Below are 21,577 nucleotides of genomic sequence, written 5' to 3' on the forward strand. Positions count from 1 at the left end.
CAGAATGTATGCCTTTTTGATGGCAGGAGAAAATGTCCTTTCTTCTTGAATTCTTGAAATGCGCTCTGTGTTGTGAAGACGAGCACGTTGATGGTAGTTGTGAGGATGAGTGCAGTGATGTTAGTGACAATGAAACCTCCTTCAGCAATATTTATAGTACAACTAGGATTTATAACACATTTTCTAGCTGGCTCTCCACTCCTAGTTCTTCCATAGACGAATCATCTTCAGTAACCAGAACTCGCAATTACCCACAGCATTACTTAAATTCATCTCTCAGTTCATCGCTCTTGAACCCAACCAGAAAAGAGTCAACATGGCAGTCCAGGCCAAGTGATGTACCTGTTGAATACAGGGTAGTTCTAGGTTCAGAGACAAATAATCCTAGTTCAATTGGATCATTGTATCTGAAGTCTGTGGACAGAATTTATCAAGTGCCTCAGAATCCTAGGAGTTCTGGTACATACAACATTCATTCATCTCCAACTCCCACGAAACCACCTCAGTCTTCAACTAAGCTGATTCTCGCTCCTTGTAGTCCATCGCCATCATCCCTTAAACCCCCAACATCTTCTCCTAAACCCCCCGCATCTTCAAAACCATCTCCATCATCTCCAACGCCTTCTAAACCGTCTATGTGGTCTCCCAAACCCTCTTCATAACATCTTCTAAACCAAGTTCATCCTCCTCCACGCCATCTTCATCTTCTTCTAACCCCCTTCCGTCCCTTAAGCCAACTGTATCCCCTGTACCTTCTTATTTTATCGACCAGCAAGGGAAAGGAAAGTATACTTGGGCTGATCCAAAGGATACATTACCTATTTACAAGATTCCCAAGGACATTGAGGACTTAATCAAGAGAGATATTCTGCCTGAAGTTCTGGTGAAAGCCTTGTCTCCTTCAACTTACCAGGATTATTTTGCAGCTCTTCTCTATGCCGAGGACTACTACATTGAGGTAAAGAAAACAATTGCCTTTCATGAAAAGTTCAATAATCCAATTCTATCTAACTTTTCTATTTGTCTCTTTCTTTTAACCTAAGAGACTTCATCAAAATTTGTTTTGTGTAATTTATGTCATTGATTTATTCATGTTGAATGTTTTGGTGTGGGATTTAGCTGGGCTGAATGTACTTATAAGACTATTGTCCTTAATTAAGCTATGATCTATGATAAACAAGTACTCAACATAACAAGTAATGATTGAAAGCTTGCAATGGGCTTCTTGTAGCTTGAGTTGTAACCAGTCTTTTGACTAATTTAGAATTGCCAGCCTTAAACTCCAATCTTTTTGTATCAGAGCAACTAGTGAGGACTGAAAAGTAGTATTACCATGGGACGCCAGAGTTGTGAAGTGTGAAAGAAAAAAAAAAAATTACAAAGCAGTAAAACCATCTCCACATACTATCCAAGTTGAATGCATTAGAGTTTAGTATGAGGGCTCATAGGCATATTGTTTGATTGGGCTAAATATTCAGAAAATTTCTTTTAGGTGCTCTACTTAATGTAAAACAATTCTTCCAAAAGGGTAATGACCACGCAAAAAAAAAAAAATTTAGAAAAAAGGAGAATGGTTTTGGCAATGACTGTCATCTCTAAAACTATAATCCAAGCTAAGATTGAGGAATTTAGGAGAAATTTTAATATTAAAGGATATTTATTTATTTCAAAATGATAAAAAAATAAATTTGAAATAAACATGTAAAATAAGTTTAACATAAATAAATAAATGAGTAAAAAAAATTCTCCGATAAAGAAATTTCAAGAATGTTATCAAGGATAATTTTCTTAAAAATTTTTGGGTGAGAAATTTTTCTTGAATTCTACCATAAGTATGAGAGTATTCAAGAGACATTTCAATATCAAGAGATTTTTATTTATTTGAAGAAACATATAAATATAAATATAAATTAAATAAATAAGATAAGTCAAGGACTGAATAAAAATTCTCTGAGTATGAAATTTCGATAAGGTTAAAAGTAATAACTTCGAGAAAATTTCTAGGTGAGAAATTCTTTTGAATTCTACTATAAGTATTGGAGTATTCAAAAGACATTTCAATATCAAAGGATTTTTCTTTGTTGTAAAAATGATAAAATAAAATAATAAAATATAAAATTAATTAAAAAAAATAAAACTAGATATAGAATTTAAAATTGATTTATTAAGGCTAAAAGGATAACATATAATTAATTAGGTACCATGTTAAGTGGACATTGTGAAGGTACTAACACCTTCTTCACACGTAGCTATACTTCCGAACCTAGCTTGTTTCATAGACAAGAACCTATCCTTTTAAATGAACTTAAGTCAAGCTTGGGATTTCATTAAAAAGTATAGATTCATCTAAGTAACCAATCACACCTAAACAAAAAAAAATTGGTGGTGACTCTTCTTTCAAGTCAAACGGTTGAGTTTATAAACTTACACATTATGACAGCTTGGTGACTCCACTGGGGAATTTGTGAGTTAAGCTTATAATTAATTATGTGATATCCTAAAGCCTTAACTAATTCGATATTCTATTTTATTTTCCTTAGTTTTGATTTTGGTCACTTTGTTTGTGCATATACTTGTTGTTTTGAGATTTGTATGTCCCTTTGCACACACTAAACTTTTTCATGCAAGCAGGAGTCCTATACCCAGGCTCTATCCTATTAAGAGGAAGTAGAGTACTACTCTCGTGAGGTGATAACCTCTGTGTGGGAATGCAAAACACTTCCACTCAAATTGAATCTTTTTCATTGGTAGCTTGTAATAAGTGAAGATTTAGGCGCTTTACTAGTCTAAAGGGGATGTCAGTAAGGAACAATTTAAGAACCTTTAGCTTTGTGTGAAACCTTTCCCAACATATAGTAAGCTATAAGAAGCCAAATCTAAGTAGAGCCTTACCAACCCATTGCATAGAAGAGCAAACAAAGTTTGGTATACATGATAAATACCTTGAAATGCATTCATTCACCATTATTCATAAACAGATGCATATTCATTTTGTGTTTGTAAATAGATCAATAATTGTAAAAAATGCAATCATCATTTTATGGCGTAAGCACATTCTAATCCATGTTTATGGCAATAAGAAGGTTAAAGAACAGTTCAACCACTGAAAACCCCGAGGGAGCCTATTCATTATTTGTATCAAACCAAGTCTTAGAATAAGATCATGGTGTCGTAATGTGCGGGTCCGAGAACCCGACCATTAGACGTGGGATAATTTAAGGAGTCGCCACCAATCCTTTTTTACGTAGGTGTGATTGGCCACTTAATAAATTTGTTCTATTCAACGAAATTCTAAATTAATTTTAGTTCGTCGAAAGAACGATAACTGATCTACATATTTTATTTAAAGTTAGGTTCGAGAGTATGGTTATGCACAAGGAAGGATTAGCACCCTATGACGCCCGTTCCACGAACGGTACCATTTAATCATATATTATCCTAACCCATTAATTTTATTTTTATGTTTCTTTAATTTTATTTATTTAATTAATCTTTTATTCTATTAACAAGTTAAAATGTTTTATTTGGTTTTACAGGTTTGACGTACACGTGATGCAATCATGAAATGCATGACAAAAAATCTGAGTAATGCCAAACGAAACCTTTATTGAGGATATTTTTCGAATCTGCCCATCACATTGGTGTGATTCAAAAATATTCCATCACTTAGGGAATTATTAGAGAAACTCGCTTTTTCAAGTTTAATGAGTAAATCCCATTATCGAGGTAGTCATTTGCAAGTAAAAATGATATTTTTTGTGAATGCAAACCTATTACGAGCGGAAGCATTTTTATTAAAGATATTCTCCGAGCCCTCCCATCATTCTAGTGGGACTCAGAGGTATTTTTCACTTATGAAATTTTTTGAAGAAACTCACCTTCGCAAGTTCTCTCGAAAAGTCCCATCATTAGGGTAGTTGGTTGCAAGCAAAAATGATATTTTTTTGTGAATGCAAACCTATTAGAGCGGAAGCCTTTTTATTAAAGAAATTCTTCGAGCCTTTCTATCGTACTGGTGGGACTTGGAGGTATCTTTTCACCTAGAAAATTTTTCAAAGAAACTCACCTTCGCAAGCTCTCTCGGACAGTCCCATCATCGGGGCTTATACTCGTATACAAAATATATCTATATGCCATGACATTTAACAATGTAACAATGGTACGTGATGCACTCATAATTTTAATGTTTGTTCTTTATTTTATTATTTCTCCGTGTGAGCATATATACCATGAATAAATATTTTATATTTACTTATTGTTCCATTGTTTATTTCGTTATGTATTTTGTTATGTAAGTACTTATTTAGTTTACTATATGAATTTTCCAAAATCATGTTTTTTAGACCAAGTATTATTATTATTTTTTATTTCATAATTATTGTTTATTTATATGTATTTTATCTATTCTTTTTTGTATTATTATTATGATTACCAAATTTATTGTTACCATTAATTCCTTATTTCTTTTGTTTGTATATTTTGATTATTTGGTAATTAAGTAAATATAGACTTTTTATTTATTTAAAATTAAGAATATCGGAATCCCGAATTAAGACCCTTCTATTGTACTGGTGGAGTCTTAATCAAAATCCCTAACCTAAAAAAATTCACTCAAAATTGTGACTTCTCGCGTTTCGAATGAACATCTCATCATCGACAACTCATATGGTTAGATATTCTCTCAATTAGTAATATTATGTATATTTTTATATTTAATAATTTCGTATTGAATCCCATTCTTTTATTTAGTTATTTTTTATATGTACACCTATATATATTTAAATATTCCATTTCTACTACCTACCTAACCTATTTTCATTCATGATTAAATATATTTTATTTTATCTTATGTTTTCTTTCATTTGTAAAAGTATATTTCTTTATAATTAGGCATTTTACCATTTTTTCTATTTAAATCTCTCTTCACTAAACATTTATTTATTATTTATTTTTTTAGTTTACGTTACTAATCCTATAACCGTGAATATACTTTTTATGTAAACATTTATTTTCTACTTATACATATATGGATAAATTCTACTTATCTAATCCTAATTTTCTTTAACTAAAAAACTCATTTATATAATTTTTTATGACTAACCATATTACCTCTTTTATTTTTAAAAAATATTATTTATATATTATTATTTGTATGGTTTTCTGTTTATTATAATTTCTTAAATATATTTTCTCTTATTTATTATTTTATAAATATATTTATAACCTTGTAAAACTATATTAAATACTAATAAAATTAATAATAACAATAACATGCATGCCCAAATAGCCAAAGATCTAAAACTTACCCAAAATTGTAAGCCCAATGAAGCCCAAAGGAACTCAATCCACAAGAGCCCATAAGCTTTTCTTCTCTTCCTCTTCCTTTCTTTTTTTTTTTTGGCCGGCTTTCCTACTCTCTTTTTTTTTTCTTTCATTTCCTTCTTTCTCTTTCTTTTTTTCTCCTTTTCCTTCTCTTCCTCTCCTTTTGGTCGGCATCTTCCCTTCTCTCTTTCCTTGGCTTTCCTTTCTTTCCCTCTTTTTTTTTCTTTTTTCTCTTCCTTTCTTTCTCTCTCTCTCTTTTTCTTTTCCTTTCTTCTCCCTCTTCTCGACTTTCCTTTCTCCCCCTCTTTCTTTTTCTTTTTTTTTCTATTCTTTCCATCTCTCTTTCTTCCTCATTAGCGTCTTTTCTACCTTTAGCCGGCTTTGTCACCAGCCTCCCCTTTTGATTCAGACCCAACCCATCAAAAATAAAATCTGCTCCACTCCTCTCTCATTACCCAAACCCATTGGCTTTTTCCCTTTTTTTTAATGCCTTTTTTTGTTGTGATTTTTTTTATTGTGACTAGGATAGTTGGCTGATAGAATTTAGGATTTTTTTTTTGATTTGCAGGTTTTTGTTGTTTGAAGAAAATGAGAATTTTTTGTTGTTGTTGGATTTGGTTTTTTTTTTTGTTTCAAAATCCTCCCCTCTTGTTTGTTTGAGAACCCCTTTTTAAGAGCTAGATTGTCTAAATTCTTGGACAATCCAAATGTGAAATCATGGTCTTCTGACCATGATTTCACAAGGTCTGGCACTAGGAGGGTTGGTAGCCGGAGATGACCCATTCTCCCCAAATCTAACTACCTCTCAGGGGCATTAAATACCTTGCAATGATTGACTGGAGAGAGAAGCTGAGCATACGCTCAATCCTTTCCCTTCTCTGTTCTTTTTTATTATTATTATTATTATATTATATTTTTATTTATTTTTATTTTTGGTTGATTTTTTTGGAAATAGGTGTCTACACATGGCAAATGAAAAGTTGAGTCAAATAAAAATGGTTGAGAAAACTCAAGAAGTGATAATGGAAAAGATGGTAAGATTGATGGAAAATATGACCACTATAAAGGGAAAAGGTAAACTAAAGAACCTTTTGCTTTAAGTGATGACAAAAGGGAGCCTTAGATGCATGTTCCTCAGGGCTACCAATTGAGGCATACCAATTCCAACCACTTATGGATCAAACATCAACCTAAGGACACATTGTGCCAGCTTTAAGTGTCAATGCTTGTAACCTAATCCCTATGTCTTATTTGGACAATCCTAAAGATCAGAAAAAGTGAAAAGGAGTTTTAGGGACACAAAAAAAGTATGACCATTTGGAGGAACATCTTAGAGCTATTGAAGGTTTGGATAGTTATACTATCATTAATGCTGCAGAGTTATGTCTAGTGCTTGGTGTGGTGATCCCACCTAAATTTAAGATCCTAGATTTTGAAAAGTATGATGGGACAAATGTCTAATGGTTCACATCATTATGTATTGTCGGTGAATGACTACTTATACAAAAAAAATGATTAACTCTTGGTTCATTACTTCTAAAATAATTTTACAGGGTCTGTAGTTGGATGGTATGTCAAATTGGACAGAAATAGAATCCAATCTTGGAAGGATCTCGCTAGAGCTTTTATATCTCAATATAGGCACGTCATAGTCATAGCCACAGATAGATTTTCTTTACAGAGCATGAAAAACAAAATCACAGAAAGTTTTAAAGAGTATGCTCAAGGAAGGAGAAATATGGCTGTGCAAGTCCAACCACCTTTCAATAACAAGAAGACAACGATCTTGTTTATCAATATTTTGCATACTCCATACTATGAAAGGCTAATTGGCAATGCCACCAAAATTTCACCGACACGGTGATTTCATGAGAAATTATGAAAGTGCTATCAAGTAAAGCCATTCATTCTGAACTTTTTGTACACATGTTGGGTAATGAACAATTGAAGAATGGTTAGGAGATTGCATTGGTAAATCTAGGACCCCCTAGCTTGAAGTAGAATAATTAGAGGGTCATGGAGTTATTTGTCACTCTTGAGTCTCTTGCAAAGTAATTGACTTAAATCCTTAATGCTTATGCTTAAGAGTTTAGGGAAAGTTTTTCTGAACAATGGGCTTTAATTCCATATCATTTAAATAAAAATGACACATATGATGCATTCTCATAATTGTTCTTCCATTGTCATTTCTTTATTTACATATCTCTTCAATTTAAGTTGTCATATCCCTACATCCCTTTAATTTTACCTATCTCCAAGTTTCCAAGTATTGAATATGAGGCTAGTATTTATAAAAATTCTGGATTTGATTTTGAAAAAAATACATGTGTTGATGAGCATGATAACAAAAAGAATATTGATAATTGTCTCTTGTCTCATGATTTGCTAAGGTTGGTCGTGCAAAAAGAAAACAGATAGAACCTTATAATGAATTGAAAAATGTAAGGAAGGAAAAAAGAGAAAGAGAGAGAGAAAAGAACAAAAAAAAATGATGGAAAAAAGAAAAAAATCATCCTTTGTTTCATATTTATCTCCTCTAGAGTTTGCTTTTCGATGGAAGTAATCATGTTTGAGATGAGAAATGACCATCTTTCATTTTTTCTTCATAAATGAGAAATTATCAATTTTTTACCCTTTTAAGCTTATTGAATTTTTTTTTATAATATACCTTATCTAAAGATTACCTTCTATATTATGAGGCAATTACAAAAGAAAACCTTCAAAAGGCATGAATCTAATCTTACTTCAAGGACAAAGAAAGAATGCCTTTTATTAAAAGGGTAAAAGTGGAGTAATTTGAGTTCTACAAAAACAAAAAATCTTGAACTCAACCCATCAAAATAGGAAAATGTGACATAAAAAAAAAGAAAGAAATAAGATGGATTGATGAAAGCAAACTAAGATTGCACTGAAATGGACCTTGATGAAAGCAAATTGCACTCCAACCAAGCTATGGCGCCAACACAAAGCTATAATCCAAACAAGCAACCAAACTATGGTGTCAATTGATTATTATTTTCTTATTATGATTTAAACGGTATCATTTAATACCTTCACTATATAAACCCAAAATAAAACACTAACTCCATTGTTACACAAGCTTTTCTCTCTCTAATGCACAACACCTTTTCTCCCTTCTTTCCCCTTCATCAAATGGAAACCCTTGAATTTTTCCAAAACTAATCTCTTTCTCTCACCACTAAAAGCAAAGTTTTCTGCTTACTGAAAGCTTTTCTTTCTCTTATTTTCCCTTTCCCAGATTTTTGGCTAGTATTTATGGCCATTTTTGTTTTAATCTTAACTTGGATTGGGATTTTCTTTTTCAAAAATTGAATTTGAAAATTGGTAGATTAGGATTGCTTTCATTCAAACTTTTTTTTCTTTTCTTTTATCTTTATTATTATCTTTTTTTAATTTTTTTAATATTTTACTTATCTTTATTTTTGTTAGTGAGACACCTTGGACAAAATAGGGTGTCTACAAAGACTATCTAACCATCTTTTACTAATCTTTTTTTCATCTTCCATCTTCTAGTATCCAACCATTTCTTTTTTTGAAGGGCTCAAGAAATTGTTGAGAAGGTGCAATGCTGACTAGAATTTAAGGGTAATGAGAACGATGGAGATCAACGAGAATTAGAGGAGAAAAAGACTCCCAAACTAGTGTTTTGTCTACAATCTTTCCATGGTTTTTCATGGTTAGATGATGCTAAAGGAAAGGTTGTTGGTATATTTTGTGTTTGGTGTCAATGATCCAACGATGTATGTATTTATAGGGCTTCAAAGGGATTGTAAGGGACGTATATGGTGTTTGTGAAAGAATATTTGTCACTAGATATATATCTCATCAGGTTTGATATGGGGCAACTTGTAAGGTACATGGAGTGTTTGTTAGGTGTTACAAATAACTGTAAAAGAGCAAAAGAGGGTTACGGTTTGATATCTAACCCTTGATTATTAATAAAATGAATTGGTTTATCAAAAAATAAAAAGTATATAATCAATAAAAAAACTCTCAAAATTTTCATTTTGTAGTCCTTTGACCCTTGTAAATAGTCTAATATCCAAGGAAGACCCATTATAAACAATACTTTTTACTTTTTGATGCTAACAATACTATATCAACTAAAATAACAAAGAATAAGGAACAATTTATCTAATAAGGGTAAATTATTATAGAGAAAATTGTGAGAAATAACCTTCTTTACAAGCCTAATTTAAAAATAGTCCTCATAATAATTTCAACTATTTTTACCCAATTTTTGGCATGACTTGATATCAATGCCCTTTAAACAATTTCAAACAAAGTAAATGGTCCCGTTTATCCTTATCTCAGCATCTAGAAAAAAAATTCTAAAATTATTATTTATCTAGCCATCTAGTTCTCTCTTGGCATCCCAAATTCTGTCACTTACAAAATGCTATTTATCTTGCCATCTGGCTCTCAATTCGCCGTCCCAAAGAGCAGAGATGACATCAAGGTCTGTGTTTTGGGTTGTTGGGTTTATTGGTTTATATTCACAGAATAAAGTCCTAAAGTCGAGGGGTTAAAATTGATTAAACATGTATGTAAATTAGAGATCTATGTGACCTTGGCAACTTAAACCTGGCTACTGAAAGTAGGCAAATCAATTAGTTATTAAGCATTACGTTATTGGTTTTTAAGCGTTGAGTCATTAGTTTCTAGGCATAGGAGAAATAAAGGTTTTTAGGCATTGCGTTACTGGTTTATAGGCATTACGAGATTGGTATTTAAGCATTATGTCACTAGTTTGTCAGCATTGCAAGACTGGTATTTAGGCATTACGTGATTTAGGCATTTCGAGACAATCTTTTAGGCATTACGAGACTAAGTAGTAGGTATTGCGTGATTGGTTTTTAGGCATTGTGTGACTGAGTTGTAGGGATTGTGGGATTGATTTTTAGGCATTATGTGACTGGGTTGTAGGGATTGATTTTTAATGTGTGGGGAATTGATTTTATGGGTCCATTCATTACATCCTTCAATAATGAATACATTTTGATTGCTGTTGATTATGTCTCTAAATGGGTTGAAGCTGTTGCATTGCCAAGGAACGACTCTAAAGTAGTGATAAACTTCTTGCAAAGGAATATCTTCACACATTTTTGGTACATTTAGAGCCATAATTAGTGATGAAGGATCTCACTTCTGCAACAAAAATTTTGAGGCATTCTTGGCCAAACATGGAGTGAAACACAAAATAGTTACTACTTATCATTCTCAAACAAGTGGCCAAGCTAAAGTTTCAAATCGAGAGATTAAAAGAATTTAGGAGAAGATTGTATGTCCTTCCAAAAAAGATTGGTCCAAAAAGTTGGATAATACTTTATGGGCTTATAGAACAACATGTAAAACTCCAATTAGGATGTCTCCTTATAGATTGGTGTTTGGAAAAGCTTGTCATTTTCCCGTCGAGGTTGAACACAAGGCATATTGGGTAATTAAGAAACTTAATTTTAATCTTCAAGTAGCCAGAGAAAAATGTCTTTTGCAACTCAATGAGATGGATGAATTTCGTCAAGAAGTAATGAGAGTGCAAGAATCTACAAAGAAAAGACAAAATGATGGCATGACAAAAAAATCATAAGGAGAAGTATTGAGCCTGGCCAACATGTTCTCCTATACAATTCTTGTTTAAGATTATATCTTGGAAAGTTGAAATCTTGTTGATCTGGACCTTTCACTGTGATGAAAGTATATCCCCATGAAGCAGTGGAGGTAATTGATGATAAATCAACCTTCAAGGTGAATGGGCAACGATTAAAGCATTATTAGGTGGCGATTTCGATTGTCAAAGGTCCTCAATCACGCTTATCGATGCAATTTAAATCAGAGAAAGTCAAACCAAAGATAATAAATCAAGTGATTCTTGGGAGGCAACTCAAGCATTCTAACTTACATTTTTATTTTCTTTTAATTATTTATTTACTTATTATTAAATTATTAACACTTTATTTTTATTTTGCAGGTACATATATAGAAAAAAATCAAAAAATAAAAAATTTTAAGGAAAAGGGGTAGGCCGCGACTTCCCCAAGAGGAGGCTACGGCCCAACAAGACCCAACAACGTAGGCCGCGATGCCCCTAAAAGGTTGGTCGCGACCCCGTTAAAAAAAAAAAAACCCATTAAGGCCTCGTTGCTCCGAAAACAAGGCCTCTGCCTCGTGGCTTTTTATAACATGAACCATGGCTCCCACAAAGGGTAGGCCATGACCCCCACTATTATGGGCTGCCATTGAAGGGTAACCCACTACCCAGAAACCACCTCCCATTTATTAACCCCCTCTCTATTGGGGGCTACCAACAATGGACAACCCACAACACATACATGCCCCTTATATGAACCCCTCCCCCTTTACTTCAGCGCCCCTACCCTTCTTCCCTTAGTGCAATTTTCTACACTTTTCACATTTCTTTCCCACCAATTCTTCTCCGTCTCTCCTCTACTCATCCCCCTACCCTTATTTCCCTTTCATCTTTCTTTCTCCATACCTATTACCCACATCAATCTCTTCCTTCCACACTTATTTTGGAACAAATTTGCTCTAACTTTTAAGTAAGTTTCCATATTTTTTCTCATATTTATATATTTATATCTATTTTTTTTATTTTTAAGAAATATTGTTGACTTATTTTCCATTATTTATTTTGTTGGAAATTTGTGATGAGTATTGATGATTCTTGAGACAATGTGCTTAGTTATTTTATGTGTATGGTAGATTGTTTAGATTTGTGCTTCACATTTATAGGGTATGTTGAAATTGGGAATATGGGTGAGTTTCTTGATTTTCAATTATTTTTTCCTATGCGTAGTAGTTTAGAAATATTATAATTGTTGGATTTTTACTTGATACTACAAGCATTATTTTATTATGATGAGAAGACATATGGGTTAATATCGTTGGTGGTCTATTGTGTTTTGTTGGTATTTTTCTTTTCTTTTGGTTGAGAATTAATTATAGGAAATTTATGAATGGCACCCGAACGATTAAGACAAAATTCTAATGGTTTGTTTGATTATACTAGATTTGTGTCAGCTAATGCTATGGCTAGACACCAATTCTTTTGCTAACAAAATTACAATACTTGAACGAGAATTGAATCAAGGGTTGATTACACACATTGACCTTCAACCAATGATTGAGAGCCACTACTAGCAAAAATTTTGTGCCTTGCTAGCAGCTGCAAGCATCCCTCTAGTAAGAGAATTTTACGCTAACGTTGTTGAAGCTATTAGTGATTTTCTTTCTATGCGAGGTAATTAGTTCCATTCTAGAGCCATGTCATCAATAAATTTTATGAAGCTTCTAATATTGACAACGATGGCTATGGGCAATTTTTGTCTGAGCATGAAGATTGGGATGATATCATTCATATACTTTGTGAGGTGGGTGCTCAATGGTAATTTTTTAATAATGAACCTGTTTCATTCAAAAGGAATGTGATGAAACCAACTTCTAAAATATGGTTGTATTTTGTGGCTTCCAAATTACTTGCTACCACACGTACCAGTAACGTCACAAAAGATTGAGCCATTCTTATTCATTCCATCATGATTGGATGCACAATTGATATTGGTTGCGTAATTTACAAAGCCATGACTCACACTGCACAATCAAAGTATGAAGGCTTGTGGTTCCTTTCTTTGATTACAGCTTTGTGCAAACAAGCTGGTGTAACTTGGGATGCTAGTGGGAAGTTGTTGCACCCTAAACATCTAATTGATCTCAATCTTATCCTTAGACAACCTCAAACTTCGACTAAGGGTAGTTTTTCTTTTACACACCATCCACGCCCCCTTTCGACCAAGACACCAACAATTGTCAATGACTTAAAAAATTGAAAACCTAGAGCACTTAGTTTCATCATGGGTTACTTTCATCTTGGGATGTTTCAGAGAGTTTGGCTTGGTGGCTTAAATGTAGAGAGTTAAGAGGTCTTCATGTTAACTTTTTCTTGAAGTACATATGTTTCACCCTCCTACCTTGTTCTTATGTACCTTTTCACATACGCCTTTTTCTTTTATACATGTTCACATACTCTTTTTTCTCTAAACTTGTTCTCATATAGCTTTTTTCATCTACCTTTTCTCTATTACCTTCTACTTGAGAACAAGGCTTATCGCATCAAATTACTTCAACGGTCACTCATATTATATGCCATAAAATCACCACTTTAATGTCCATATAATGTGTTACATTAACAGTTATTCCCATTAAATTTCTTCATAATAATGACATTCATTAGGCGTATTAAAGCCTATTATTGAGTAACCACCTTTTTTGGCACTATATATAGAGCCTCACAATTCATTTATGGGGGTTTCTCTTTTGGCTCAAAGCTAACACATTCTTCTTTAGAGCTTCTCTTTTTAATTATCTTCTACTTCATAATTCTCTTTCACCTGCCACAATACTTAGAACTACAGGAACTACTCCGATTTTTCTCTTTACCTCATCTGGCACATCTTTTTACTAGTTTGCAATGCTTCTTCTTCTTATTAGAAGAACCCCTTTTACATTTTGGTGACTCTACTAGGGATGAGTGATTGCATTAGGAAAAAGCTTACTAGAAAAAAGAAACTATCTTACAGGAAAAGATGAACAGTTCCACCATCACTTGTTGAATGTAGAGGCTTGCGTAGAATATTCCACAAGAAGATGTAAGCAGGAGAATTATTGATTAAGAATAATAGGGTCCACAACAATTCGCTTCTCACTCATGTATGATATTTCTATGATTTTGACTTTTCATTTCTTTATAAATTGCAATTTGACATTAAAAAAAATCAAATTCAGCTGCTAGCATTATCGCTTATATTTTGACTATAATTATATTATATTATTGGTCGCAAGCTTTATCGCTCATTCTTTAATCATAGATCATCACTCTTACTTCAGTCACAAGCTTTACTTCTCATTCTTTGACCATAATTTATCGTTCATATTCCAACCACTAGCTTTATCGCTTATAATTTTTCTGTAATGATGTTACACTATTGGCCACAAGCTTTATCGCTCAATTTTTGGTCTTAGCTTATTACTCACAAATTGGCCACAACTTTCACTTTTATTTATTTAAAAGGGTGAATTAATCTCCTTCACTTCAGGTTAGAGTTAATCTCCTTAATGTAAAGTTGGGAGTTCCCCTTTGACCGCATACAATGTGAAATGTGAATAAGTACGCAACAAGCGTTTAACATTATTATTATTGCAAAAAGAAAAAGAAATACGATATACCAATAGCAAAGCACTAGCTCAAATGAGCTTTCAAAAGACTAGTTAATTACATATTCCATAAAAAAGAGCTATTATTGATAAAGATATCTAATTGTTCTCGTACTTCAGCTTCACGCTTTCTCAGTGAAGCTATCTTTGTTACAATGTCTTCTAACTCTTTTTCTAAAGAATATTTGTTGAGAAAAGCATGGCTTTAGATCTACAATTATTGAGGCATTCAAGTTTGGTGAGTATTTATTAACAGAGCATGAGAAATCATTAAAGCTTTACCCAACACCTTCATCATTAAACAAGTGACATCCACGTTTTTAAAAAAAGAGGTACTCCAAAATTCTCCCTTTATACTGAAAATATGTTCCAAGTATTCCACGTACTTTGATTAAATTTGAAAACTATGGAAGTCAATTTTCCTACCACTCTATTCAATACATGCTATTTAAGCACCCAAAACACTATTGCCATCTTTGTGTGCTGGCACTAGGGAGAAAATTACGGTGTTAACTACAATTTCGACATCAGATTCTCTGACTATGTTGCAATGCACGATGGATGCAATTGCAAGACCAATATCTTTGCATAAGGATTGGCCTAATTCACCTTGAATGTTAGCAATGATAACTTTAGCTCTGTGCTTGCAAAAGAGTCTTGTGATGCACTCCCCAATACCGCTAGCACCTCCTGTGATCAATGCCACCTGGCCTTCTAGCCTTAGAACAATTCTCAATAAAAAAAAGACCATGTAATTGTCGATAATCAGTAACTAGCATTATTAATAGAACTAAGTTACAATTTTATGTGTCTGGCTGCATGCGTACAATTTCTTAGAGATAAAATATTGATTGACAATTGTTGCAGAAATACTTAAAAATATTTCATTAATGGTTAAAATTAATTAGTTATAAAATATTTTTAAACCTTAGGATCTCTTGTATCATTTTCTGTTATTATTATCTAATTTATTGTTTATTGATGATATTTGTGTTTTTGAGAATTAGTTAAGAAATTATAAACTACCTCAGTAAGCGTACGATTATTATAAATCTATTAAATAATATTATGAGAAAATTATGAAAGATAACTTTTCTTACAAATTCAATTCAAAAATATCTTTTATTATAATTTTAATTATTTTTAATCAATTTTTAACATAATTTAATAACAATATTTTTTAAAATAATTTTAGATAAATTTAAAAAAATTAATTTTTTTTATCCTACCATCTATATAAAAGTTTTAAAAATAAATCTCTATTTGTCTCACCGTTCATTTCTTTCTCAGTATCTTAAAAGAGCAGAGGTGATATCATGATAGTGTCTTAGGGTCTTGGATGCAGAGGTTGCCCATACACTAGCTGTTTCAGCTGCCGCTCGTGGTTCGGTTCCTAGGGAGAAGAGGCCTGATCCACCGATTTTGGGATTAGAAGTTTGAGGAAGGAAGTTCTCAAACCCTATAGGTCTTTCTGCTGGCTTTGATAAAAATGCAGAAGCTGTTGAAGGCTTACTTGGTATGGGTTTTGGCTTTGTGGAAGTTGGTTCGGTAACCCCTGTTCCACAGGAGGGTAACCCAATGCCACGCATCTTTAGATTGCGACAAGAAGGGTGAGAATGCCTAATCTCCCTTTCTACAATTTTTTTAATTATGATCTTGCTTGTTTGGTGGCATTGGATTGGAGCAGGCAATAATTTAATGTGGTTTTTCTGAGAGATTTGATTGCTTGAACTCATGTTGTTTGGAGTTTAAGATTTTCTATTTTATCTAACTCGATTTATTCGTCAGTGCTATCATCAATCGGTGTGGGTTCAACAGTGAAGGAATTGTTGCTGTTGCAAGGCGATTGGGTGCCCAGCATGGTAAGAGGAAGTTGGAGACTTCAAGCTCTTCATCACCCTCCAGTGATGAAGCCAACCATGGGGGCAAAGCTGGTCCTGGAATTCTAGGGTTCAATCTTGGAAAGAATAAGACAAGTGATGCTGCTGCTGCTGATTATGTTCAAGGAGTTCACACATTATCCCAGTATGCCGATTACTTGGTAGTTCTATATTCTTTATTTTGGTTAATTCATTCCTCTCCATGTTTTTTATGAGTACAAAATCTTCACACAAGATAAATGATAGAATTGGTAACTTGTATTATCTAAAAATGTTGCTTAGCATGACTTGCTCCCTTGAAATTTCCTATGCTTACCTCTTTAAGGAGGGAGGTGGATACATATTTTTCAAAATATTAATATGTTTTCTGATATAACCTCGCGGGGGGGATGGGGTTTGTAATATTACTACAAGAAGTTTTCCTTGAGTTTTTCTTTGTTTAAAACAGCCGTACAATTCAATTGTTTAAATGCCATAATATTGACCTCCTTTTGCACTACTTTCTAAGGTTATTAATGTTTCGTCACCAAACACTCCTAGATTGCGTATGCTTCAGGGAAGGAAACAGTTGAAGGATCTTGTTAAGAAGGTATAGATCTCTGGCTCTGAACTTAATCTTCCTTTTCTGATATATTACAGCAGAAGTTTGATCTTCTCAACTTTGCTTTGCATTTTCGTCAAAGGTTCAAGCTGCTCGTGATGAAATGCAATGGGGAGAGGAGGGTCCTCCTCCATTGCTTGTTAAAATTGCTCCAGACTTGTCTAAAGAAGACTAGAGGATATAGCAGCCGTATGTCCTATTTGCATTTAGATACTACTTCATCGCTTGCCTATATAATGTTCTTATTCTTCTTTTTCTTTGATCTTAGGTTGCTCTTGCCCTCCGCTTGGATGGATTGGTAATTTTCTTCCCCTTTAAAATTTTCTATATTTCTTGTCCATGTCTTGTGCGATTAGACTTTTCTCACTTGATGGTGCATTTCAGTCATATCTCTAACTCATATGCTTTTATAGTTTGTATTCATATATGACCTTTTTGTTTTTTCACTAACATTTTGGACAAATGGAACAAGTTTTACTCTAGTCCTTACATTAATCTGTAAAGAAAGTTGCATTTTCTTAAAGAATAATATTCCCAATGAATTATTTCTTCTAAATGCAATGAAAGAGCATTGCTCAGTAGTAGTCTAAATGTTAATAATGGTGTGATTTAAGAAGCTGTGATGTCATAGTTTCTTTTTTGTTTACTTCATTTTTTCTATATAAGGTTCAGAGTGAATAGTATCAGTGTGCATTAATTTTTTGTTTCTCTTCCTTTTAGTGTTCTTCCCTGACATGCTACTTTCTCTGTTTTCTAGATTATATCAAACACAACCATTTCAAGACCAGATCCCATAAATAAAAATCCAGTCTCTGCAGAATCTGGTGGCTTAAGCTTGAAGCCTCTCTTTAATTTGTCAACCAATGTCTTAATTTGCCTAGAGAAGGATGGTTTCAAGTCTATCCATGATGCTGTTGGTGCTGATTGCAGATAGTATTAATACAATCGATCAAATTATGTTGCATGTTATTTATCTCTAGAGAGAAGTCCAACATCCCTTTATAGAGTTAGTTAACCATTTAGACTGCTAACATATAGAGTTCTGAATTAATTACCAACATTAACCTTAAAAATGAAATACTGCGTCTAGCATTTTCTACCATGTATGGCAACTCAATTGGGAGTTGTGCTGACGTGACTTGTGAGATGATTTGTGGAACCATACATGCATAGCATCAGCAAAAGATGCAGAGCGGATGCTTTACAATTAGAGCAACGTAATACAAATATAAGGTGATTCACGCTGCTGTCTGCATCTAGACTGTATGCATCAACTGACTAATCAATAAGATAGGAAATGCATGTATCAGTACAACACTTAGAATATGAAAATTACTGTATAATTTTTCTCATTGTCTCTTGTAAACCTATTGTTACATATGATTTTTGGTATGATGAATCTTTAATTTGATGCTACACGAGTAAAGAAGATGAAGAAAATTTCAAAGATAAGACGACTTTATGATTGTGTTTAACTTATCAACAAGAAGAATAAAGCAAAATAAGGTTTGGGTTCTCCTTAGTCTTAGCCTTAGTACATAAGAAAGGAAAAACTCGGGTTTTAATTTTAACAATCCAGGCCAGGCCATGGTTGTATCCAGAGTTTTTATATTTTCATCATTTTAATTTAACTTTGTTCAATTAAACCCATTTCTATTTTTGTTGTATTAACAAATTGTTAAGATAAACAAGCTTTACATCATCAATTATTTACATGTCAACCGGTCAACCAAAAACAAAGAAAACATGTTTAACAAAAAAAAAATAATAATAAAAGAAAACAAACAAAGAAAAGGAAAACGTGAACGGTGTTCGGCCAAAAAAAAAAAAAAAGAAACAAACAAAGAAAGCCAACCAAGTTATCAAGGCCATGGAGGATAGAAAACTTGAAAACGATTATAATAACTAACAATCCACGCCATGGTTGTATCCAAGGTTTTTATATTTTCACCATTTTAATTTTGTTTAATTAAACTCATTTCAACTTTTACTGTATTAACAAATCGTTAAGATAAACAAGCTCTACATCATCAATTGTTTACATGTCAGCTGATCAACAATTCTTTTGATCCGTTTTGACTCTCTTTAACAAAACAAATATTTAAGTATTACTATAAGCAAGCTTTAATTGCCTGAATTATAGCTTAACTACATGAACAAGCTATAGAAAGGAATCCATTCACCATTAATAATCTTACCAAACACGTCAACTACTTTCTCATCAATATCCATTGCTTTAAGTTGTTCGTACATCAACTACTTTCTCATCAATATCCATTGCTTTTAATTGTTCGTTCTCACATGAAAAAAAAAACAAAACGTGTTTGGGTAAAAAAAAAAAAGAAACAAACAAAGAAAACGAGAATGGTGTTTGGCCAATTAAAAAAACAAATAATGAAAACGTGAATATTGTTTAGAAAAAATAAACCGAAAAACAAAATACAAAGAAAGTCAATCAAGTCATCAAGGCCACGAAAGATAGAAAACTTGGAAAGGATTGTAATCAATAACAATCATATTTCCACGAAGGATAGAAAACTTGGAAATGTATATTCTAACAAGGGTATGTTGTCTATTTTAATAAAAAGTTCTCATAAAGTAATGGAGCTTTTGGCTTTAATGGTCCTATCTTCTATTTCTAAACATCTGTGTGATTTAGTGTCTTGAAATGGTCATATCTTTTAACTTATAAGTTTGATATGCATTCTTTTTTTCCAAGGAAAGATCCTATTAATAGGTTGTGGTGGTATTAGCAGGTAAAGTCAGGATACTGAATGATCATTACCTTCATCTTATTATATAGATGATGTCACTATTATCATAATCGTCATCACCATTGCTGCTATTGTTATTATTTTCATCTCCACCATTAATTTGATTTATGCATTCAATATAGTGGTGAGGATGCATGCAATAAAATAAGGGCTGGAGTAACTCTTGTTCAGCTTTATACTGCATTTGCATATGGAGGCCCTGCCTTAATTCCTCAAATGAAGGTATTCTCCTTTAATTTTATGAGTTCTATATTTATTTATTTTCTTTCTCCTTTACATCCTAAAGGGTATAAAACATTATACACTGACAAAAAATGTGTCGTCTTCTCTGATGGCATATCTGTCACCAGTTTGTTATTTGGAACTGCAACTTTTTTGGGACTTGGTGAAATATCATAATCTTGTAAATGCTCATGTCTTTATCCTAGTTCAGGTTTCATCAGTGTCATTTTAAGAAAGAAGTTAAGGATATTTCTTGAGTCCTGGATTTTGCATTCAATTTGTATGCTTTTGGGGTATCTTTCGACTTTTGGAGGGCTGATGTTGGGTTGGGATCATTAAGTTGTCGGGAATGGCCAATTGCTCAAATGGATGAATTATTGTTTTTGTTAAATATTTTGTTTGGCTTATTGTGATTGTGCTGTTTTTGCAGGCTGAACTTGCTGAGTGCCTAGAGAGGGATGGTTTCAAGTCTGTCCATGAAGCTGTTGGTGCTGATTGCATATGGTATTAGTACTTACCTTGCACCAAGAACTTCCTCACAAAATAGCTGTATTGTAATCTTTTGTCCTGTGCTTATCCTACATTATCACTTTTGCTTGGCTCTAATTTTTTTTAGAGGAAATTGTGGGAAATGACCTTCATAGTAAGGTCACTTCAAAAATGATTGTCTCTATAATTTTAACTATTTCTAGCCATTTTTTGGCATGACTTAACAAGAATACCTTTTAATCCAATTAATCCAAATGAAAGCGCGTCTCAGTTTCTTTTTTTCTGCTCTCCCGTCATTCAGCTTAAAATTTCAAAATTAAATCTCGATTTAGATTTAGCTATCCCTCCGTCCAGCTCTCCAAAGCCATCGAGGTCTATATCGACAACCAACTTTCTCATGATCCTAAAGTGCAGAGATGACATCAAGGTATTTGTTATGGGTTCTTGCATTTATTTAGGGTTATTCATAGAAGGAAAAAGTTGATGGATAAATTATATGAGTTTGGAAACTTAAATCTGGGTGGGGGTAGCAAAATCAATCAGTTTATAGGCGATGCGTGAATATTTGTTAGGCATTGAGTCATTGGATATTAGGGTGTGTGACTGGATTTTAGGAATCGTTACCTATTTATTTGGCATTAGGTGCTTGAATATTTGTTGAGCATTGCGTGGGTTCTTTATAGGCATTACGTGACTGAATATTTGTTAGAGGTGCGTGACAAGCGTTACGTGACTGAATATTTGTTGAGCATTGCGTGACCTATTTGTAGGCATTGCGTGACTTTAGCTACTTAATGCTGAAGGTGATTCTCTACTGATTATCTTCAATAACCTAATAAGCTCTAATGTAATTAATGAAGTTTATATTTAATTTCAGACTTGTATAGTAGCAATAGTATTAGATTTTGGTTGGTCTACCATAATGCCTAAATTAAAAAAAAAAAAGAGAAAAGAGGAAACGATAACGAATTTCTTGGAAAAGAGAAAAGATATAACATTAAAATCCTTTTTCATTAGTGAAAAAGAGAGAAAATCTTTAA

The 21,577-nt window shown here is 33.0% G+C and overlaps 1 long non-coding RNA gene and 1 pseudogene across 1 annotated transcript; both read left to right on the top strand.

Annotated features, from left to right (window-relative positions):
• On the top strand, nucleotides 33–18,468 carry LOC18608465 (annotated as a pseudogene).
• LOC18608466 lies at nucleotides 19,577–20,758 on the top strand. Its single transcript, XR_001926713.1, has 2 exons — nucleotides 19,577–20,048; nucleotides 20,479–20,758. It is a non-coding gene; the product is annotated as an uncharacterized LOC18608466 (long non-coding RNA).

The sequence above is a fragment of the Theobroma cacao genome, chromosome 2 (genome assembly GCF_000208745.1).
Source record: "Theobroma cacao cultivar B97-61/B2 chromosome 2, Criollo_cocoa_genome_V2, whole genome shotgun sequence".
NCBI classification, from domain to species: domain Eukaryota; kingdom Viridiplantae; phylum Streptophyta; class Magnoliopsida; order Malvales; family Malvaceae; genus Theobroma; species Theobroma cacao.